This window comes from Oncorhynchus masou, chromosome 10 (assembly GCF_036934945.1).
Source record: "Oncorhynchus masou masou isolate Uvic2021 chromosome 10, UVic_Omas_1.1, whole genome shotgun sequence".
Taxonomy (NCBI): Eukaryota; Metazoa; Chordata; class Actinopteri; order Salmoniformes; family Salmonidae; genus Oncorhynchus; species Oncorhynchus masou.
Genome location: NC_088221.1, coordinates 48,178,674 through 48,201,362, shown reverse-complemented (window position 1 = coordinate 48,201,362; position 22,689 = coordinate 48,178,674). Strand labels below are relative to the sequence as shown.

The 22,689-nt window shown below is 47.5% G+C and overlaps 1 pseudogene; it reads right to left on the bottom strand.

The window, feature by feature from the left end:
- The window catches only part of LOC135547713 (protein FAM124A-like), a 622,546-nt pseudogene that overhangs the window by 442,504 nt on the left and 157,353 nt on the right, over positions 1-22,689 (bottom strand).

Here is a 22,689-nt window from a genome sequence, read left to right as displayed (position 1 = left end):
ACACAAACATTTACACACACACACACAAACATTTACACACACACACCACACAAATAAAAAAAAGGCTGTTGAACCTAACTCCCTCCTGGCGGTGTCTTGGTTTGACAGGCTGTTGAACCTAACTCCCTCCTGGCGTTGTCTTGGTTTGACAGGCTGTTGAACCTAACTCCCTCCTGGCGGTGTCTTGGTTTGACAGGCTGTTGAACCTAACTCCCTCCTGGCGGTGTCTTGGTTTGACAGGCTGTTGAACCTAACTCCCTCCTGGCGTTGTCTTGGTTTGACAGGCTGTTGAACCTAACTCCCTCCTGGCGGTGTCTTGGTTTGACAGGCTGTTGAACCTAACTCCCTCCTGGCGTTGTCTTGGTTTGACAGGCTGTTGAACCTAACTCCCTCCTGGCGTTGTCTTGGTTTGACAGGCTGTTGAACCTAACTCCCTCCTGGCGGTGTCTTGGTTTGACAGGCTGTTGAACCTAACTCCCTCCTGGCGGTGTCTTGGTTTGACAGGCTGTTGAACCTAACTCCCTCCTGACGGTGTCTTGGTTTGACAGGCTGTTGAACCTAACTCCCTCCTGGCAGTGTCTTGGTTTGACAGGCTGTTGAACCTAACTCCCTCCTGGCCTTGTCTTGGTTTGACAGGCTGTTGAACCTAACTCCCTCATGGCGGTGTCTTGGTTTGACAGGCTGTTGAACCTAAACCCCCTCCTGGCGTTGTCTTGGTTTGACAGGCTGTTGAACATAAATCCCTCCTGATGTTGTCTTGGTTTGACAGGCTGTTGAACCTAACTCCCTCCTGGCGTTGTCTTGGTTTGACAGGCTGTTGAACCTAACTCCCTCCTGGCGTTGTCTTGGTTTGACAGGCTGTTGAACCTAACTCCCTCCTGGCGGTGTCTTGGTTTGACAGGCTGTTGAACCTAACTCCCTCCTGGCATTGTCTTGGTTTGACAGGCTGTTGAACCTAACTCCCTCCTGGCGTTGTCTTGGTTTGACAGGCTGTTGAACCTAACTCCCTCCTGGCGTTGTCTTGGTTTGACAGGCTGTTGAACCTAACTCCCTCCTGGCGGTGTCTTGGTTTGACAGGCTGTTGAACCTAACTCCCTCCTGGCGGTGTCTTGGTTTGACAGGTCTATACTGGAAAAGTTGATTTATTTATGTTTCTAAAGCTGTATTTTCAATTTTAAAATAAATCATATCAAAGTAATATTTGTATTTATGTGTTCCTGAATTTGTTTGTATCATGTCTAAAACAGACCTAAACATCTAGGCTAAAGATTATAATGACATAATCATTCTAGGATTTGATGGAGCAGCCGAGATATATTTTTCAGTCGGGGAAAAGGAGCCATGTTCCCAACACTCTGCTGTCACTATCAAGGTTATACATGGTTTCACACCCCTGTTAATCTCTTGTGGACAGACTGGTCAAACTACATGATATTTAACTTCTGGGTAAACAGAGAGTACACCCACATAAATGTTTATTTTATGTTGGTGTCAAGCATTGAACGAGGATGGAATCCACTCTGATAGGAAAGTGTTCTATAGATTCCATTCTGATAGGAAAGTGTTCTATAGATTCCATTCTGATAGGAAAGTGTTCTATAGATTCCATTCTGACAGGAAAGTGTTCTATAGATTCCATTCTGATAGGAAAGTGTTCTATAGATTCCATTCTGACAGGTTTTCTAGAGAATCCACTCTGACAGGTTTTCTAGAGATTCCATTCTGACAGGAAAGTGTTCTATAGATTCCATTCTGATAGGAAAGTGTTCTATAGATTCCATTCTGATAGGAAAGTGTTCTATAGATTCCATTCTGACAGGAAAGTGTTCTATAGATTCCATTCTGACAGGAAAGTGTTCTATAGATTCCATTCTGATAGGAAAGTGTTCTATAGATTCCATTCTGACAGGTTTTCTAGAGAATCCACTCTGACAGGTTTTCTAGAGATTCCATTCTGACAGGAAAGTGTTCTATAGATTCCACACTGACAGGTTTTCTAGAGAATCCACTCTGACAGGTTTTCTAGAGATTCCATTCTGACAGGAAAGTGTTCTATAGATTCCATTCTGACAGGTTTTCTAGAGAATCCACTCTGACAGGTTTTCTAGAGATTCCATTCTGACAGGAAAGTGTTCTAGAGATTCCATTCTGACAGGAAAGTGTTCTATAGATTCCATTCTGATAGGAAAGTGTTCTATAGATTCCATTCTGATAGGAAAGTGTTCTCTAGATTCCATTCTGATAGGAAAGTGTTCTATAGATTCCATTCTGACAGGTTTTCTAGAGAATCCACTCTGACAGGTTTTCTAGAGAATCCACTCTGACAGGTTTTCTAGAGATTCCATTCTGACAGGAAAGTGTTCTATAGATTCCATTCTGACAGGTTTTCTAGAGAATCCACTCTGACAGGTTTTCTAGAGAATCCATTCTGACAGGAAAGTGTTCTATAGATTCCATTCTGACAGGTTTTCTAGAGAATCCACTCTGACAGGTTTTCTAGAGATTCCATTCTGACAGGAAAGTGTTCTAGAGATTCCATTCTGACAGGAAAGTGTTCCAGAGATTCCATTCTGACAGGAAAGTGTTCTAGAGATTCCATTCTGACAGGAAAGTGTTCTATAGATTCCATTCTGACAGGAAAGTGTTCTATAGATTCCATTCTGACAGGTTTTCTAGAGAATCCACTCTGACAGGTTTTCTAGAGATTCCATTCTGACAGGAAAGTGTTCTAGAGATTCCATTCTGACAGGAAAGTGTTCTAGAGATTCCATTCTGACAGGAAAGTGTTCTAGAGATTCCATTCTGACAGGAAAGTGTTCTATAGATTCCATTCTGATAGGAAAGTGTTCTATAGATTCCATTCTGACAGGAAAGTGTTCTAGAGATTCCATTCTGACAGGAAAGTGTTCAATAGAATCCATTCTGACAGGAAAATGTTCTAAACTTCTTCTCACAGAGCTCAGCAGCAACAGTGTATGTAGTTAATGTCTGTATCTGATAAGGTTTCTGATCTCTCACACACACACACACACACACACACACACACACACACACACACACACACACACACACACACACACACACACACACACACACACACACACACACACACACACACACACACACACACACACACACACACACACACACACACACACACACACACACACACACACACACACACACACACACACACACACACACACACACACACACACACACACACACAGAGATCAGATAATTTACTGTGTGGTCTGTGGAAGCAGAGACACCACAGAAGGAAAGAGGAAGAAGACTTTAACCCGGTGATGAAAGACTCTGGTCAATGCTTCTCTCTAGCTCTACGTTTTATTTACATGTGGGTTGTGGCAATCCTGCAGAAACACATTTCCTCCCCCAGCCTTTCTCAATTTACATGTGTTCATACAAACACACACACATTTGTTTTTCTTTCCCCATGTCTAGAGTCAGCTGATGCCCCCATTAACCATCTGTAGAGGAATCCATGTCCCTGTCTAGAGTCAGCTGATGTCCCCATCAACCATCTGTACAGGAATCCATTTCCCTGTCTAGAGTCAGCTGATGTCCCCATCAACCATCTGCAGAGGAATCCATTTCCCTGTCTAGTCAGCTGATGTCCCCATCAACCATCTGTACAGGAATCCATTTCCCTGTCTAGAGTCAGCTGATGTCCCCATCAACCATCTGCAGAGGAATCCATTTCCCTGTCTAGTCAGCTGATGTCCCCATCAACCATCTGCAGAGGAATCCATTTCCCTGTCTAGTCAGCTGATGTCCCATCAACCATCTGCAGAGGAATCCATTTCCCTGTCTAGTCAGCTGATGTCCCCATCAACCATCTGCAGAGGAATCCATTTCCCTGTCTAGTCAGCTGATGTCCCCATCAACCATCTGTAGAGGAATCCATTTCCCTGTCTAGTCAGCTGATGTCCCCATCAACCATCTGCAGAGGAATCCATTTCCCTGTCTAGTCAGCTGATGTCCCCATCAACCATCTGTAGAGGAATCCATTTCCCTGTCTAGTCAGCTGATGTCCCCATCAACCATCTGCAGAGGAATCCATTTCCCTGTCTAGTCAGCTGATGTCCCCATCAACCATCTGTAGAGGAATCCATTTCCCTGTCTAGTCAGCTGATGTCCCCATCAACCATCTGTAGAGGAATCCATTTCCCTGTCTAGAGTCAGCTGATGTCCCCATCAACCATCTGTAGAGGAATCCATTTCCCTGTCTAGTCAGCTGATGTCCCCATCAACCATCTGTAGAGGAACAGGAAACTGTTTGTCCTTTCTTCCTCTTTGGTGTCTGGTGAACACAGGAAGAGCTGTTGTCAGCTTCTCTCCCTGGTGGATAAAAGGAGAGGGACGGGGGGGGTGTCCCTAATGACTCCCTATTCCCTCTATAGTGCACTACTTTTGACCAGGGTCCTATAGAACCCTATTCCCTATGTAGTGCACTACTTTTGACCAGGGCCCACAGGGTAGTGCACTATGTAGGGACGCAGACGAAGGGACAGGGTTAGAGCCGCTCTCTCTCTCCACATCAAAACACTCCGTCTGTGTATGAAGTGGCCCCTCGTTAACATTAGTGCACTACATAGGGAATAGGGTGCCTCGCAGTCCAGTAGAACTCGTATTTCCTCTGGGTAATCTATATTCATTCTACTCATGTAGTACAGAGCTGATGGACTATCTGACTGAGGACAGGAGTAACAGCCCTCTGGGTAATCTATATTCCCTTCTGTTTATGTAGGAAGAAGCAGAGGATGTTGCTCAACATAGACAGTCAGTGAGAGAAGTCTCGTATCAGTGCTGGAGAGAGTTTCACACAATACATAAAGGGAAATATATAAACAATTCAGGAATTCTACATCTCTTAAATAGAAAAATCCTCAGGGACGTTGTGATTTACAAGGAATTTTCCGACAGTACATGGAAATGATGCATGGAAATGATGCATGGAAATGATGCATGGAAATGATGCATGGAAATGATGCATGAAATGGAAATGATGCATGGAAATGATGCATGGAAATGATGCATGGAAATGATGCATGGAAATGATGCATGGAAATGATGCATGGAAATGATGCATGGAAATGATGCATGGAAATGATGCATGGAAATGATGCATGGAAATGATGCATGGAAATGATGCATGGAAATGATGCATGGAAATGTCATTGGGAGAAATCCTGAGCACAAGGAATCCTCCTACATGGAAATGTCCTTGAGACCAGACATGTTCAACCTCTCCCTGACCCAGTCTGTAATACCAACATGTTTCAAGCAGACCACCATAGTCCCTGTGCCCAAGAACGCCAAGGTAACCTGTCTAAATTACTCTTGCCCCGTAACACTCACATCTGTAGCCATGAAAAACTTTGAAAAGGCTGGTCAGGGCTCACATCAACACTATTATCCCTGGACTGGTACCTCAGACTGGTCTGACTGAACAGTGGCCGTTCCATCCCAGGCTTCAGCTTCCCCTCTAGACTGGTCTGAGTAACCTCAGGCTTCAGCTTCCCCTTCTAGACTGGTCTAACTAACCTCAGGCTTCAGCTTCCCCCTCTAGACTGGTCTGAATAACCTCAGGCTTCAGCTTCCCCCTCTAGACTGGTCTGACTAACCTCAGACTTCAGCTTCCCCTTCTAGACTGGTCTGACTAACCTCAGACTTCAGCTTCCCCTTCTAGACTGGTCTGACTAACCTCAGGCTTCAGCTTCCCCCTCTAGACTGGTCTGACTAACCTCAGGCTTCAGCTTCCCCTTCTAGACTGGTCTGACCAACCTCAGGCTTCAGCTTCCCCTTCTAGACTGGTCTGACTAACCTCAACCTCAGGCTTCAGCTTCCCCTTCTAGACTGGTCTGACTAACCTCAGGCTTCAGCTTCCCCTTCTAGACTAGTCTGACTAACCTCAGGCTTCAGCTTCCCCTTCTAGACTGGTCTGACTAACCTCAGGCTTCAGCTTCCCCTTCTAGACTGGTCTGAGTAACCTCAACCTCAGGCTTCCGCTTCACCCTCTAGACTGGTCTGAGTAACCTCAACCTCAGGCTTCAGCTTCCCCTTCTAGACTGGTCTGAGTAACCTCAGGCTTCAGCTTCACCCTCGAGACTGGTCTGACTAACCTCAATCTCAGGCTTCAGCTTCCCCTTCTAGACTGGTCTGACTAACCTCAGGCTTCAGCTTCCCCTTCTAGACTGGTCTGAGTAACCTCAGGCTTCAGCTTCCCCTTCTAGACTGGTCTGAGTAACCTCAGGCTTCAGCTTCACCCTCAAGACTGGTCTGACTAACCTTAACCTCAGGCTTCAGCTTCCCCTTCTAGACTGGTCTGAAACCTAACCTCAGGCTTCAGCTTCCCCTTCTAGGCTGGTCTGAGTAACCTCAACCTCAGGCTTCAGCTTCCCCTTCTAGACTGGTCTGACTAACCTCAACCTCAGGCTTCAGCTTCCCTTCTAGACTGGTCTGACTAACCTCAGGCTTCAGCTTCCCCTTCTAGACTGGTCTGACTAACCTCAGGCTTCAGCTTCCACTTCTAGACTGGGATCTTAGTCAGCTTCCCCTTCAGACTGGTCTGAAACCTAACCTCAGATTCACCTTCCCTGATACCCAGACTGGTCTGAGTTCCCAGGCTTCAGCTTCCCAATGTGTAGACTGGTCTGACTACTCAGTTCAGTCCTTCAGGCTGGTCCAGCTCAGGCTTCAGCTTCCCTTCTAGGCTGGTCTGTACCCAACCTCGTCTTCAGCTTCCCATCTAGACTGGTTGTCTATAACCTCAGGCTTCAGCTCCCCTTCTAGACTGGTCTGACTAACCTCAGTGTGAGTTCAGCTTCCCCTTCTAGACTGGTCTGACTAACCTCAGCTTCAGCTTCCCCTTCTAGACTGGTCTGACTGTGTTAACCTGTTTAGCAGTTCAGACTTTACTGTGATTAACCTATTGCTTCCCCTTATAGACTGGTCTGACTAACTATCAGGCTTCAGTTATTGGTACCCCATGTATAGACTGCTGGCTGATGATTGACTTCATTCCCCATTCTAGACTGGTCTGAAGTAATCATTGACTAGGCTTGGTAGCTTCCCCTTCAGACTGTCTAGAGCCAAGCTAAACATCAGGCTTCAGCTTCCCCATGATGGTCTGACTAACCTCTATGATTGACTGCTCAGACTTGGTACCCCAGTACTAGAGCCAAGCTATCATTGACTGGTACTGACTACCTCAACCTCAGGCTTCAGCTTCCCATTGACTAGTTATTGGCTACCCCATGTATAGACTGGTCTGAGCTATCATTGACTAGGTAGACTGGTCTGACCCCATGTATAGAGCCAAGCTATCAGCTTGACTAGACTGGTCTGATGTATAGAACCCAAGATATCATTGACTAGGCTGGTACCCCTTCTAGATGTCTGTATGTGTCAGCTTCCCCTCATTGACTGAGTGTACTGGTACCCCATGTATAGAGCCAAGCTATCATTGACTAGGTACTGGTACCCCATGTATAGAGCCAAGCTATCATTGACTAGGTACTGGTACCCCATGTATAGAGCCAAGCTATCATTGACTAGGTACTGGTACCCTTCATGTATAGAGCCAAGCTATCATTGACTAGGTACTGGTACCTCATGGTATAGAGCCAAGCTATCATTGACTAGGTACTGGTACCTCATGTATAGAGCCAAGCTATCATTGACTAGGTACTGGTACCCCATGTATAGAGCCAAGCTATCATTGACTAGGTACTGGTACCTCATGTATAGTCAGTGCCAAGCTATCATTGACTAGGTACTGGTACCCCATGTATAGAGCCAAGCTATCATTGACTAGGTACTGGTACCTGTATAGCCAGACTGTGTGACTCCTGTGTGTGTATACCAAGCTATCATTGACTAGGTACTGGTACCCCATGTATAGAGCCAAGCTATCATTGACTAGGTACTGGTACCCCATGCATAGAGCCAAGCTATCATTGACTAGGTACTGGTATAGAGCCAAGCTATCATTGACTAGGTACTGGTACCCCATGTATAGAGCCAAGCTATCATTGACTAGGTACTGGTACCCCATGTATAGAGCCAAGCTATCATTGACTAGGTACTGGTACCTCATGTATAGAGCCAAGCTATCATTGACTAGGTACTGGTACCCCATGTATAGAGCCAAGCTATCATTGACTAGGTACTGGTACCCCATGTATAGAGCCAAGCTATCATTGACTAGGTACTGGTACCCCATGTATAGAGCCAAGCTATCATTGACTAGGTACTGGTACCTCATGTATAGAGCCAAGCTATCATTGACTAGGTACTGGTACCCCATGTATAGAGCCAAGCTATCATTGACTAGGTACTGGTACCCCATGTATAGAGCCAAGCTATCATTGACTAGGTACTGGTACCTCATGTATAGAGCCAAGCTATCATTGACTAGGTACTGGTACCCCATGTATAGAGCCAAGCTATCATTGACTAGGTACTGGTACCCCATGTATAGAGCCAAGCTATCATTGACTAGGTACTGGTACCCCATGTATATAGCCAAGCTATCATTGACTAGGTACTGGTACCCCATGTATAGAGCCAAGCTATCATTGACTAGGTACTGGTACCCCATGTATAGAGCCAAGCTATCATTGACTAGGTACTGGTACCCCATGTATAGAGCCAAGCTATCATTGACTAGGTACTGGTACCCCATGTATAGAGCCAAGCTATCATTGACTAGGTACTGGTACCTCATGTATAGAGCCAAGCTATCATTGACTAGGTACTGGTACCTCATGTATAGAGCCAAGCTATCATTGACTAGGTACTGGTACCCCATGTATAGAGCCAAGCTATCATTGCTCATTTTGGATTTATTCCTTGGTGTTGTGTTTTACTCTACATTTTTGTTCTGCATATTTTGTTTATCATCATTGTAAAGTTTCCCTTTTTTAAAGAGAAAAGGATGTTTTTTTTCCCCATTGTGGGTTTGAGAATCTTTCAACTCACCATCCGTCCAGGAAACTGCAAACCGTGTTATTTTCACATCATGGAAAACAGCAGAATGAAACATGAACTTTTAGTTTAACTTTAATGCTCTTGAAGCTGCCATTCGTGACAGATGTAATGTTCCCAGAGATGGATAAACAAGAGACCATATGTAGAAGTCTTAGAGCTGCTGAGCTGGGATCAGGTCCTCCCAGTCCATGTCCATCTGATACAGTATGATCTAAAGGGCAGAACTGATCCTAGATCAGCAGTCCAACAAGACAAGGATAATTACAGGCCCAGATGGTCTAACAACCCTTAGCCAGCCACAACCACTCCACATTCCTCCTCTGCCTGGTATCACAGTAAATACTGAGACTGTTACACACACACACACACACACACACACACACACACACACACACACACACACACACACACACACACACACACACACACACACACACACACACACACACACACACACACACACACACACACAGCGCGGTTATAGACAACCACTTCATGTGAAAAGACAACGTTGGGTACACATACACACAGGAGCACACAGTCTGGTAACAGGAACCAGGACATACTCTTACATCAGTGTGCAACACCCAGAGTAAAATTACACATTGTGGCTTTAAGTCCATGGTGAACCCACATTGGCTTGTGGTGGGTATCTACCAAATAGATGTCTGGGTTGTCTGTGGCACTGACTAATATCCCTGTAAACAAACAGAATATAAATGAATGGACAGAAGTCCTGACCAGTCTAGAAGGGGAAGCTGAAGCCTGAGGTTAGTCAGACCAGTAGAAGGGGAAGCTGAAGCCTGAGGTTACTCAGACCAGTCTAGAAGGGGAAGCTGAAGCAGACCAGAGGTTGAGGTTAGTCAGACCAGCCTAGAAGGGCCTAGAAGGGAAGCTGAAGCCTGAGGTTGAGGTTAGTCAGACCAGTCTAGAAGTGGAAACTGAAGCCTGACGTTAGTCTGAGCAATCTAGAAGGGGAAGCTGAAGCCTGAGGTTAGTCAGACCAGTCTAGAAGGGGAAGCTGAAGCCTGAGATTGAGGTTAGTCAGACCAGTCTAGAAGGGGAAGCTGAAGCCTGAGATTGAGGTTAGTCAGACCAGTCTAGAAGGGGAAGCCGAGGTTACTCAGACCAGTCTAGAAGGGGAAGCTGAAGCCTGAGGTTGAGGTTACCTCAGACCAGTCTAGAAGGGGAAGCTGAAGCCTGAGGTTACTCAGACCAGTCTAGAAGTGGAAGCTGAAGCCTGAAGTTAGTCAGACCAGTCTAGAAGGGAAGCTGAAGCCTGAGGTTATTCAGACCAGTCTAGAAGGGGAAGCTGAAGCCTGAGGTTACTCAGACCAGCCTAGAAGGGGAAGCTGAAGCCTGAGGTTGAGGTTAGTCAGACCAGTCTAGAAGGGGAAGCTGAAGCCTGAGGTTAGTCAGACCAGCCTAGAAGGGGAAGCTGAAGCCTGAGGTTGAGGTTAGTCAGACCAGTCTAGAAGGGGAAGCTGAAGCCTGAGGTTAGTCAGACCAGTCTAAGAAGGGAAGCTGAAGCCTGAGGTTAGTCAGACCAGTCTAGAAGGGGAAGCTGAAGCCTGAGGTTGAGGTTACTCAGACCAGTCTAGAAGGGGAAGCTGAAGCCTGAGGTTACTCAGACCAGTCTAGAAGTGGAAGCTGAAGCCTGAGGTTAGTCAGACCAGTCTAGAAGGGGAAGCTGAAGCCTGAGGTTAGTCAGACCAGTTTAGAAGGGGAAGCTGAAGCCGAGGTTACTCAGACCAGCCTAGAAGGGGGAGCTGAAGCCTGATGTTGAGGTTAGTCAGACCAGTCTAGAAGGGAAGCCTGAAGCTGAAGCAGGTTAGTCAGACCAGCCTAGAAGGGGAAGCTGAAGCCTGAGGTTAGTCAGACCAGTCTAGAAGGGAAGCTGAAGCCTGAGGTTAGTCAGACCAGTTAGAAGGGGAAGCTGAAGCCGAGGTTACTCAGACGAGCCTAGAAGGGGGAGCTGAAGCCTGAGGTTGAGGTTAGTCAGACCAGTCTAGAAGGGGAAGCTGAAGCCGAGGTTACTCAGACCAGTCTAGAAGGGGGAGCTGAAGCCTGAGGTTGAGGTTAGTCAGACCAGTCTAGAAGGGGAAGCTGAAGCCTGAGGTTACTCAGACCAGTCTAGAAGGGGAAGCTGAAGCCTGAATATAAATGAATGGGCAGTCAGACCAGTCTAGAAGGGGAAGCTGAAGCCGAGGTTACTCAGACCAGCCTAGAAGGGGGAGCTGAAGCCTGAGGTTGAGGTTAGTCAGACCAGTCTAGAAGGGGAAGCTGAAGCCTGAGGTTAGTCAGACCAGTCTAGAAGGGGAAGCTGAAGCCTGAGGTTACTCAGACCAGTCTGGAAGGGGAAGCTGAAGCCTGAGGTTGAGGTTACTCAGACCAGTCTAGAAGGGGAAGCTGAAGCCGAGGTTACTCAGACCAGTCTAGAAGGGGAAGCTGAAGCCTGAAGTTGAGGTTAGTCAGACCAGTCTAGAAGGGGAAACTGAAGCCTGACGTTAGTCTGAGCAATCTAGAAGGGGAAGCTGAAGCCTGAGGTTAGTCAGACCAGTCTAGAAGGGGAAGCTGAAGCCTGAGATTGAGGTTAGTCGGACCAGTCTAGAAGGGGAAGCTGAAGCCTGAGGTTAGTCAGACCAGTCTAGAAGGGGGAGCTGAAGCCTGAGGTTGAGGTTAGTCAGACCAGTCTAGAAGGGGAAGCTGAAGCCGAGGTTACTCAGACCAGTCTAGAAGTGGAAGCTGAAGCCTCAGGTTAGTCAGACCAGTCTAGAAGGGGAAGCTGAAGCCTGAGGTTAGTCAGACCAGTCTAGAAGGGGAAGCTGAAGCCTGAGGTTGAGGTTAGTCAGACCAGTCTAGAAGGGGAAGCTGAAGCCGAGGTTACTCAGACCGGCCTAGAAGGGGAAGCTGAAGCCTGAGGTTATTCAGACCGGCCTAGAAGGGGAAGCTGAAGCCTGAGGTTGAGGTTAGTCAGACCAGTCTTGAGGGTGAAGCTGAAGCCTGAGGTTACTCAGACCAGTCTAGAAGGGGAAGCTGAAGCCTGAATTTGAGGTTAGTCAGACCAGTTTAGAAGGGGAAGCTGAAGCCTGAGGTTACTCAGACCAGTCTAGAAGGGGAAGCTGAAGCCTGAGGTTGAGGTTAGTCAGACCAGTCTAGAAGGGGAAGCTGACACCTGGGGTTGAGGTGAGTCAGACCAGTCTAGAAGGGGAAGCTGAAGCCTGAGGTTGAGGTTAGTCAGACCAGTCTAGAGGGTGAAGCTGAAGCCTGAGGTTACTCAGACCAGTCTAGAAGGGGAAGCTGAAGCCTGAGGTTACTCAGACCAGTCTAGAAGGGGAAGCTGAAGCCTGAGGTTATTCAGACCAGTCTAGAAGGTGAAGCTGAAGCCTGAGGTTAGTCAGACCAGTCTAGAAGGGGAAGCTGAAGCCTGAGGTTGAGGTTAGTCAGACCAGTCTCGAAGGGGAAGCTGAAGCTTGGGGTTAAGGTTAGTCAGACCAGTCTAGAAGTGGAAGCTGAAGCCCAAGGTTGAGGTTATTATCTCTACTCTACAGCAGCATCTTTACTCTACAGCAGCATCTCTATTCTACTACAGCATCACTACTCTACAACAGCATCTCTATTCTACTACAGCATCTATACTCTACAGCAGCATCTTTACTCTACAGCAGCATCTCTATTCTACTACAGCATCTCTACTCTACAACAGCATCTCTACAGCAGCATCTCTACAACAGCATCTCTTCTCTACAACAACATCTCTACAGCAGCATCTATACTCTACAGCAGCATCTCTACTCTACAACATCATTTCTACTCTACAGCAGCATCTCTACAGCAGCATCTCTACAGCAGCATCTCTACAGCAGCATCTCTACTCTACAGCAGCATCTCTACAGCAGCATCTCTACTCTACAGCAGCATCTCTACAGCAGCATCTATACTCTACAGCAGCATCTCTACTCTACAACATCATTTCTACTCTACAGCAGCATCTCTACAGCAGCATCTCTACTCTACAGCAGCATCTCTACAACAGCATCTCTTCTCTACAACAACATCTCTACAGCAGCATCTATACTCTACAGCAGCATCTCTACTCTACAACAGCATCTCTGCTCTGCAACAGCATCTCTAAAGCAGCATCTCTACTCTACAGCAGCATCTCTACTCTACAGCAGCATCTCTACTCTACAACAGCATCTCTAAAGCAGCATCTCTATTCTACAGCAGCATCTCTACTCTAAAGCAACATCTCTACTCTACAACAGCATCTATACAGCAGCATCTCTACAACAGCATCTCTACTCTACAACATCATTTATACTCTACAGCAGCATCTCTACAGCAGCATCTCTACTCTATAACAGCGTCTCTACAACAGCATCTCTACTCTACAACAGCATCTCAGTCCCACATTAGTTCAAGGAAATTTCATTGCTGCGTGTCCCAATAAAACCAGCCCTGCCTTCAGACCAGTCCTAGAAGGGGAAGCTGAAGCCGAGCCTTCATCCTAGGTAGGTAACGGTTGGACATGGAGATGACAAGTTACTAGGTAGGTAACCAATCAGCTTGTTTGCTGAATCATCCCAGCATGAACCCCTCTGTGTATCCTGAGGGAAATGGAACCCTATTCGTTATGAACCCCTTTGTGTATCCTGAGGGAAATGGAACCCTACTCGACCATGAACCCCTCTGTGTATCCTGAGGGAAATGGAACCCTATTCGTTATGAACCCCTCTGTGTATCCTGAGGGAAATGGAACCCTATTCGTTATGAACCCCTCTGTGTATCCTGAGGGAAATGGAACCCTATTCGTTATGAACCCCTTTGTGTATCCTGAGGGAAATGAAACCCTATTCAGACCAGTTATGAAGCTGAAGCCTTATCAGACCAAACTAGAAAGCTGGAACCCCTCTGTGTATCCGGAGGGAAATGGAACCCTATTCGTTATGAACCCCTCTGTGTAAACTGAGGGAGGCACTGGTTAGTCGAGGTAATTGAGGTAATATGTAGATGTACGTAGAGTTATTAAAGTGACTATGCACAGATAATAACAGACAGTCGCAGCGGTGTAAAAGGGGGAGGGGTGCAAATAGTCTGGGTGGCCATTTGATCAGATGTTCAAGAGTCTTATGGCTTGGGGGTAGAAGCTGTTTAGAAGCCTCTTGGACCCAGACTTGGTGCTCAGGTACCACTTGCCATGAGGAAGCAGAGAGAACAGTCTATGACTGGGATGGCTGGAGTCTTTGACAATTGTTAGGGTCTTCCTCTGACACCGCCTGGTATAGAGGTCCTACTCTACAGGATGGCAGGAAGCTTGGCCTCAGTGATGTACTGGGCCATACGCACTACCCTCTGTAGTGCCTTGCAGGTCGGTGGCTACAGCAGCAGTTGCCATACCAGGCGGTGATGCAACCAGTCATGATGCTCTCGATGGTGCAGCTGTAGAACCTTGTGAGCATCTGATGACCCATGGCAAATCTTTTCAACAGCATCTCCTGAGGGGGAATAGGTTTTGTTGTGCCCTCTTCACGACTGTCTTGGTGTGTTTGGACCATGTTAGTTTGTGGTGATGTGGACACCAAGGAACTTGAAGCTCTCAACCTGCTCCACTACAGCCCCGTCGATGAGAATGGGGGCGTGCTAGAAGCTGTTTATTAGTCTGATGGCCTGGAGATAGAAGCTGTTTCCAGTCTGATGGTCTGGAGATAGAAGCCGTTTACCAGTCTGATGGTCTGGAGATAGAAGCTGTTTACCAGTCTGATGGTCTGGAGATAGAAGCCTATTCGTTTACCAGTCTGATGGTCTGGAGATAGAAGCCGTTTACCAGTCTGATGGTCTGGAGACAGAAGCTGTTTACCAGTCTGGTGGTCTGGAGATAGAAGCTGTTTACCAGTCTGGTGGTCTGGAGACAGAAGCTGTTTACCAGTCTGATGGTCTGGAGACCGAAGCTGTTTACCAGATCTGATGGTCTGGAGATAGAAGCTTTACCAGTCTGATGGTCTGGAGACAGAAGCTGTTTACCAGTCTGATGGTCTGGAGATAGAAGCTGTTTACCAGTCTGGTGGTCTGATGGTGCAGCTGTAGACAGAAGCTGTTTACCAGTCTGATGGTTTTGTTGAGCCCTCTTCAGACTGTCTGTTTACCAGTCTGGTGGTGATGGAGACCAGAAGCTGTTTACCAGTCTGATGGTCTGGAGACAGAAGCTGTTTACCAGTCTGATGGTCTGGAGATAGAAGCTGTTTACCAGTCTGATGGTTCTGGAGACAGAAGCTGTTTACCAGTCTGATGGTCTGGAGATAGAAGCTGTTTACCATTCTGATGGGTCTGGAGATAGAAGCTGTTTACCAGTCTGATGGTCTGGAGACAGAAGCTGTTTACCAGTCTGATGGTCTGGAGATAGAGACATGAGAGAAGCTGTTTACCAGTCTGATGGTCTGGAGATAGAAGCTGTTTACCAGTCTGATGGTTCTGGAGACAGAAGCTGTTTACCAGTCTGATGGTCTGGAGACAGAAGCTGTTTACCAGTCTGATGGTCTGGAGATAGAAGCTGTTTACCAGTCTGATGGTCTGGAGACAGAAGCTGTTTACCAGTCTGATGGTCTGGAGATAGAAGCTGTTTACCAGTCTGATGGGTCTGGAGATAGAAGCTGTTTACCAGTCTGATGGTCTGGAGATAGAAGCTGTTTACCAGTCTGATGGTCTGGAGACAGAAGCTGTTTACCAGTCTGATGGTCTGGGGATAGACGCTGTTTCTCTCGGTCCCCGTTGTCTTGTCTGCACTTTCAAACAGGAGCGTCACATCCTCTTTCACATGTAGTTCCTCAAAAGATAATAATACCCTCTCTGTATCTCTCTCTCTCTCTGTCTCTCTGTCTCTGTCTCTGTCTCTCTCTCTCTCTCCCTCTCTGTCTCTCTCTCCCTCTCTCTCCCTCTCTCTCTCTCCATCTCCCTCTCCCTCTCCCTCCATCTCCCTCTCTCTCTCTCTCTCTCTCTCTCTCTCTCTCTCACAACCCCACCTTTGTTCTGCAAACTGCCATGTAAGAAGGGAAAAACACAATGACTAGTTCTGCTTTGTAATACACAAGCTGTTCTGTTCTGAAGCCCAAATGGCTGCCTACTCCCGGTGTAGTGTCCCAAAACAAAGTGGTGCACAACACAAAAGGGTTCCATTGTGGACACTTCCCATTTCCCCTCACCAACCTCACCGACCAGAAGGAGGAAGTGAACGTAGTGAAGTTCAGATTTGGTTTAGATCCTCATATGGGATGGCAGGGTAGCCTAGTGGTTAGAGCTTTGGACTAGTAACTGGAAGGTTGCAAGTTCAAACATCCAAGCTGACATCTGTCCTTCTGCCCCTGAACAGGTGGTTAACCCAATGTTCCCCAGTAGGCTGTCATTGAAAATAAGAATTTGTTCTTAACTGACTTGCAGAGTTAAATATCCCGTATCAACCAAGAGACAGGCGCACCAACGTACGCAGTTCTACCTCGGCAACAGTGACCTCATCCAGAGCACAGCCAATGACCTCTGTGGAGAACCCGCAGGGTTTCATTTCTAATACCACACAATGTCCACATCCCCAATGGCACCCTGTTCTGTATATTGGTACACTATTTTCTTTTGACCAGGGCTCATAGGGAATGGGGTTGTCATTTGGAACGCAGGCGTAACAGAGGCCACTGTTATCATCTCTGTTCCCTGTAGATCAATAATACATACAGCCACTGTTATCATCTCTGTTCCCTATAGATCAATAATACATACAGCCACTGTTATCATCTCTGTTCCCTGTAGATCAATAATACATACAGCCACTGTTATCATCTCTGTTCCCTGTAGATCAATAATACATACAGCCACTGTTATCATCTCTGTTCCCTATAGATCAATAATACATACAGCCACTGTTATCATCTCTGTTCCCTATAGATCAATAATACATACAGCCACTGTTATCATCTCTGTTCCCTATAGATCAATAATACATACAGCCACTTTTATCATCTCTGTTCCCTATAGATCAACAATACATACAGCCACTGTTATCATCTCTGTTCCCTATAGATCAATAATACATACAGCCACTGTTATCATCTCTGTTCCCTATAGATCAACAATACACACAGCCACTGTTATCATCTCTGTTTCCTATATTATATTCTGCACTTTACTCAGGAGTCTCTGTGCTTCTTCAGTTACCACGGTCTGCCTCACCCACTCCCTTCCTTCCCTTTAACTCTCTCTCTCTCTCTCTCTCTCTCCTCCCCTCTCCCTCTCTCTCCTCCTCTCCCTCTCTCTTCCTCTCCCTCTCTCTCCTCCTCTCTCCTCCCCTCTCTCTCCTCCTCTCCCTCTCTCTCCCTCTCCCTCTCTCTCCCTCCTCTCCCTCTCTCTCCTCCCTCTCCCTCTCTCCCCTCCTCTCCCTCTCCTCCTCCTCTCCCTCTCTCTCCTACTCCTCTCCCTCTCTCTCCTCCTCTCCCTCTCTCTCCCTCCTCTCCCTCTCTAAATCTCTCCCTCTCTCCCCTCATCCCCTCTCTCCCCTCATCTCCCTCTCTCCCTCCTCTCCCTCTCCCTCCTCTCCCTCTCTCCCTACTCCCTCCCTCTCTCTCCTCCTCTCCCTCTCTCTCCTCCTCTCCCTCTCTCTCCTCCTCTCCTCTTCTCCTCTCCCTCTCTCTCCTCCTCTCCCTCTTTCTCCTCCACCTCCTCTCCCTCTCCCTCTCTCTCCTCTCCCTCCTCTCCCTCTCTCTCCTAGTCTCCCTCCCTCCTCCCCTCTCTCCTCCTCCTCCTCCTCTCCCTCTCTCTTCTCCCTCTCCCTCCTCCTCCTCTCCTCCTCTCCCCCTCCTCCTCTTCCCTCTCTCCCCTCTCTCCCCCTCTCTCCTCCCTCCCCTCTCTCTCCCTCTCTCTCCCTCCTCTCCCTCTCCCACTCCTCTCCCTCTATAGTAAATCTATCAAAGAGAGAGAGAGGTTATATCCAGTGTAAATGTTGCCTGGCTCTCCGCTGTGTTTCCTACCCAGACCCACTAGGAGGCCGGTACTGATGTCTGTGCAGCAGCTGAGTCTGGAAGCCGAAGAGCTTCAATAAACCACAGGAAACAGAAGATGAGAGCACAGCGGAGGAGAAAGGAGCATCCTCTGTCTTGCTGGGACCAACACTCTTAAATTAAAACGAAATAGCTTTTAAGTTTACCGAAAAGGCCAAGGAAGAGTGTGAGTGAGTGAGTGAGTGAGTGAGTGAGTGGCATTATGATTGCTGATTACCCCGCCTTGTAGTTTGGTACATAAGTGTTGAATCCCTGTAGTTCGGGACAGACGTGTTGAATCCCTGTAGTTCGGGACAGACGTGTTGAATCCCTGTAGTTCAAGACAGACGTGTTGAATCCCTGTAGTTCGGGACAGACGTGTTGAATCCCTGTAGTTCGGGACAGACGTGTTGAATCCCTGTAGTTCGGGACAGACGTGTTGAATCCCTGTAGTTAGGGACAGACGTGTTGAATCCCTGTAGTTTGGTACATAAGTGTTGAATCCCTGTAGTTCGGGACAGACGTGTTGAATCCCTGTAGTTCGGGACAGACGTGTTGAATCCCTGTAGTTCGGTACAGACGTGCTGAATCCCTGTAGTTCGGTACATAAGTGTTGAATCCCTGTAGTTCGGGACAGACGTGTTGAATCCCTGTAGTTCGGGACAGACGTGTTGAATCCCTGTAGTTCGGGACAGACGTGTTGAATCCCTGTAGTTCGGGACAGACGTGTTGAATCCCTGTAGTTCGGGACAGACGTGTTGAATCCCTGTAGTTCAGGACAGATGTGTTGAATCCCTGTAGTTCAAGACAGACGTGTTGAATCCCTGTAGTTCGGGACAGACGTGTTGAATCCCTGTAGTTCGGGACAGACGTGTTGAATCCCTGTAGTTCGGGACAGACGTGTTGAATCCTGTAGTTCGGGACAGACGTGTTGAATCCCTGTAGTTCGGGACAGACGTGTTGAATCCCTGTAGTTCGGGACAGACGTGTTGAATCCCTGTAGTTCGGGACAGACGTGTTGAATCCCTGTAGTTCGGTACATAAGTGTTGAATCCCTGTAGTTCGGGACAGACGTGTTGAATCCCTGTAGTTCGGGACAGACGTGTTGAATCCCTGTAGTTCGGGACAGACGTGTTGAATCCCTGTAGTTCGGGACAGACGTGTTGAATCCCTGTAGTTCGGGACAGACGTGTTGAATCCCTGTAGTTCGGGACAGACGTGTTGAATCCCTGTAGTTCGGGACAGACGTGTTGAATCCCTGTAGTTCGGGACAGACGTGTTGAATCCCTGTAGTTCGGGACAGACGTGTTGAATCCCTGTAGTTCGGGACAGACGTGTTGAATCCCTGTAGTTCGGGACAGACGTGTTGAATCCCTGTAGTTCGGGACAGACGTGTTGAATCCCTGTAGTTCGGGACAGACGTGTTGAATCCCTGTAGTTCGGGACAGACGTGTTGAATCCCTGTAGTTCGGGACAGACGTGTTGAATCCCTGTAGTTCGGGACAGACGTGTTGAATCCCTGTAGTTCGGGACAGACGTGTTGAATCCCTGTAGTTCGGGACAGACGTGTTGAATCCCTGTAGTTCGGGACAGACGTGTTGAATCCCTGTAGTTCGGGACAGACATGTTGAATCCCAGTAGTTCAGGACAGAAGTGTTGAATCCCTGTAGTTCGGGACAGAAGTGTTGAATCCCTGTAGTTCGGGACAGACGTGTTGAATCCCTGTAGTTCGGGACAGACGTGTTGAATCCCTGTAGTTCGGGACAGACGTGTTGAATCCCTGTAGTTCGGGACATAAGTGTTGAATCCCTGTAGTTCGGGACAGACGTGTTGAAGTGTTGAATCCCTGTAGTTCGGGACAGACGTGTTGAATCCCTGTAGTTCGGGACAGACGTGTTGAATCCCTGTAGTTCGGGACAGACGTGTTGAATCCCTGTAGTTCGGGACAGACGTGTTGAATCCCTGTAGTTCGGGACAGACGTGTTGAATCCCTGTAGTTCGGGACAGACGTGTTGAATCCCTGTAGTTCGGGACAGACGTGTTGAATCCCTGTAGTTCGGGACAGACGTGTTGAATCCCTGTAGTTCGGGACAGACGTGTTGAATCCCTGTAGTTCGGGACAGACGTGTTGAATCCCTGTAGTTCGGGACAGACGTGTTGAATCCCTGTAGTTCGGGACAGACGTGTTGAATCCCTGTAGTTCGGGACAGACGTGTTGAATCCCTGTAGTTCGGGACAGACGTGTTGAATCCCTGTAGTTCGGGACAGACGTGTTGAATCCCTGTAGTTCGGGACAGACGTGTTGAATCCTGTAGTTCGGGACAGACGTGTTGAATCCCTGTAGTTCGGGACAGACGTGTTGAATCCTGTAGTTCGGGACAGACGTGTTGAATCCCTGTAGTTCGGGACAGACGTGTTGAATCCCTGTAGTTCGGGACAGACGTGTTGAATCCCTGTAGTTCGGGACAGACGTGTTGAATCCCTGTAGTTCGGGACAGACGTGTTGAATCCCTGTAGTTCGGGACAGACGTGTTGAATCCCTGTAGTTCGGGACAGACGTGTTGAATCCCTGTAGTTCGGGACAGACGTGTTGAATCCCTGTAGTTCGGGACAGACGTGTTGAATCCCTGTAGTTCGGGACAGACGTGTTGAATCCCTGTAGTTCGGGACAGACGTGTTGAATCCCTGTAGTTCGGGACAGACGTGTTGAATCCCTGTAGTTCGGGACAGACGTGTTGAATCCCTGTAGTTCGGGACAGACGTGTTGAATCCCTGTAGTTCGGGACAGACGTGTTGAATCCCTGTAGTTCGGGACAGACGTGTTGAATCCCTGTAGTTCGGGACAGACGTGTTGAATCCCTGTAGTTCGGGACAGACGTGTTGAATCCCTGTAGTTCGGGACAGACGTGTTGAATCCCTGTAGTTCGGGACAGACGTGTTGAATCCCTGTAGTTCGGGACAGACGTGTTGAATCCCTGTAGTTCGGGACAGACGTGTTGAATCCCTGTAGTTCGGGACAGACGTGTTGAATCCCTGTAGTTCGGGACAGACGTGTTGAATCCCTGTAGTTCGGGACAGACGTGTTGAATCCCTGTAGTTCGGGACAGACGTGTTGAATCCCTGTAGTTCAGGACAGACGTGTTGAATCCCTGTAGTTCGGGACAGAGTGTTGAATCCCTGTAGTTCGGGACAGACGTGTTGAATCCCTGTAGTTCGAGAGAGAGGAGGCGAATCCCTGTAGGCGGACAGAGGAGGCGAATCGAGGAGGTGAGAGCGAGAGCTAGAAGGTGTAGAGCGAGAGAGAGTGAGAGAGAGGAGGCGAGGAGCGAGAGAGAGGAGGCGAGACGAGAGAGAGGATGCGAGAGAGGATGCGAGAGAGAGGAGGCGGAGCGAGAGAGAGGATGCGATAGCGAGAGAGAGGAGGCGAGAGTGAGAGAGCGAGAGACAGAGAGAGCGAGAGAGAGAGCGAGAGAGGCAAGGCAAGAAGGGCATTCTATGCCATCAAAAGGAACATAAATTTCAAATACCAATTAGGATCTGGCTAAAAATAATTGAATCAGTCATAGAGCCCATTGCCCTTTACGGTCGTGAGGTCTGGGGTCCGCTCACCAACCAAGACTTCACAAAATGGGACAAACACCAAATTGAGACTCTGCACACAGAATTCTGCAAAAAATATCCTCCGTGTACAACTTAGGACACCAATAATGCATGCAAAGCAGAACTAGGCCGATACCCACTAATTATTAAAACCCAGAAAAAGCTGTTAAATTCTATAACCACCTAAAAGGAAGCGATTCCCAAACCTTCCACAACAAAGCCATCACCTACAGAGAGATGAACCCGGAGAAGAGTCCCCTAAGCAAGCTGGTCCTGGGGCTCTGTTCACAAACACACCCTACAGAGCCCCAGGACAGCAGCACAATTAGACCCAACTAAATCATGAGAAAACAAAAAGATAATTACTTGTCACATGGGAAAGAATTAACAAAAAAACAGAGCAAACGAGAACGCTATTTGGCCCTAAACAGAGAGTACACAGCGGCAGAATACCTGACCACTGTGACTGACCCAAAATTAAGGAAAGCTTTGACTATGTACAGACTCGGTGAGCATAGCCTTGCTATTGAGAAAGGCCACCGTAGGCAGACATGGCTCTCAAGAGAAGACAGGCTATGTGCTCACTGCCCACAAAATGAGGTGGAAACTGAGCTGCTCTTCCTAACCTCCTGTCCAATGTATGACCATATTAGAGAGACATATTTCCCTCAGATTACACAGATCAACAAAGAATTCAAAACAAATCCAATTTTGAAAAACTCCCATATCTACTGGGTGAAATTCCACAGTGTGACATCACAGCAGCAATATTTGTGGCATTTTTGCCACGAGAAAAGGGCAAACAGTGAAGAACAAACACCATTGTAAATACAACCCATATTTATGCTTATTTATTTTATGTCCTTTAACCATTTATATATTTACCTTTATTTAACTAGGCAAGTCAGCTAAGAACAAATCTTTATTTTCAACAAGGCAGTTAACAGTGGGTCAACTGGTCTAGGAACAGTGGGTTAACTGGTCTAGGAACAGTGGGTCAACTGGTCTAGGAACAGTGGGTTAACTGGTCTAGGAACAGTGGGTCTAGGAACAG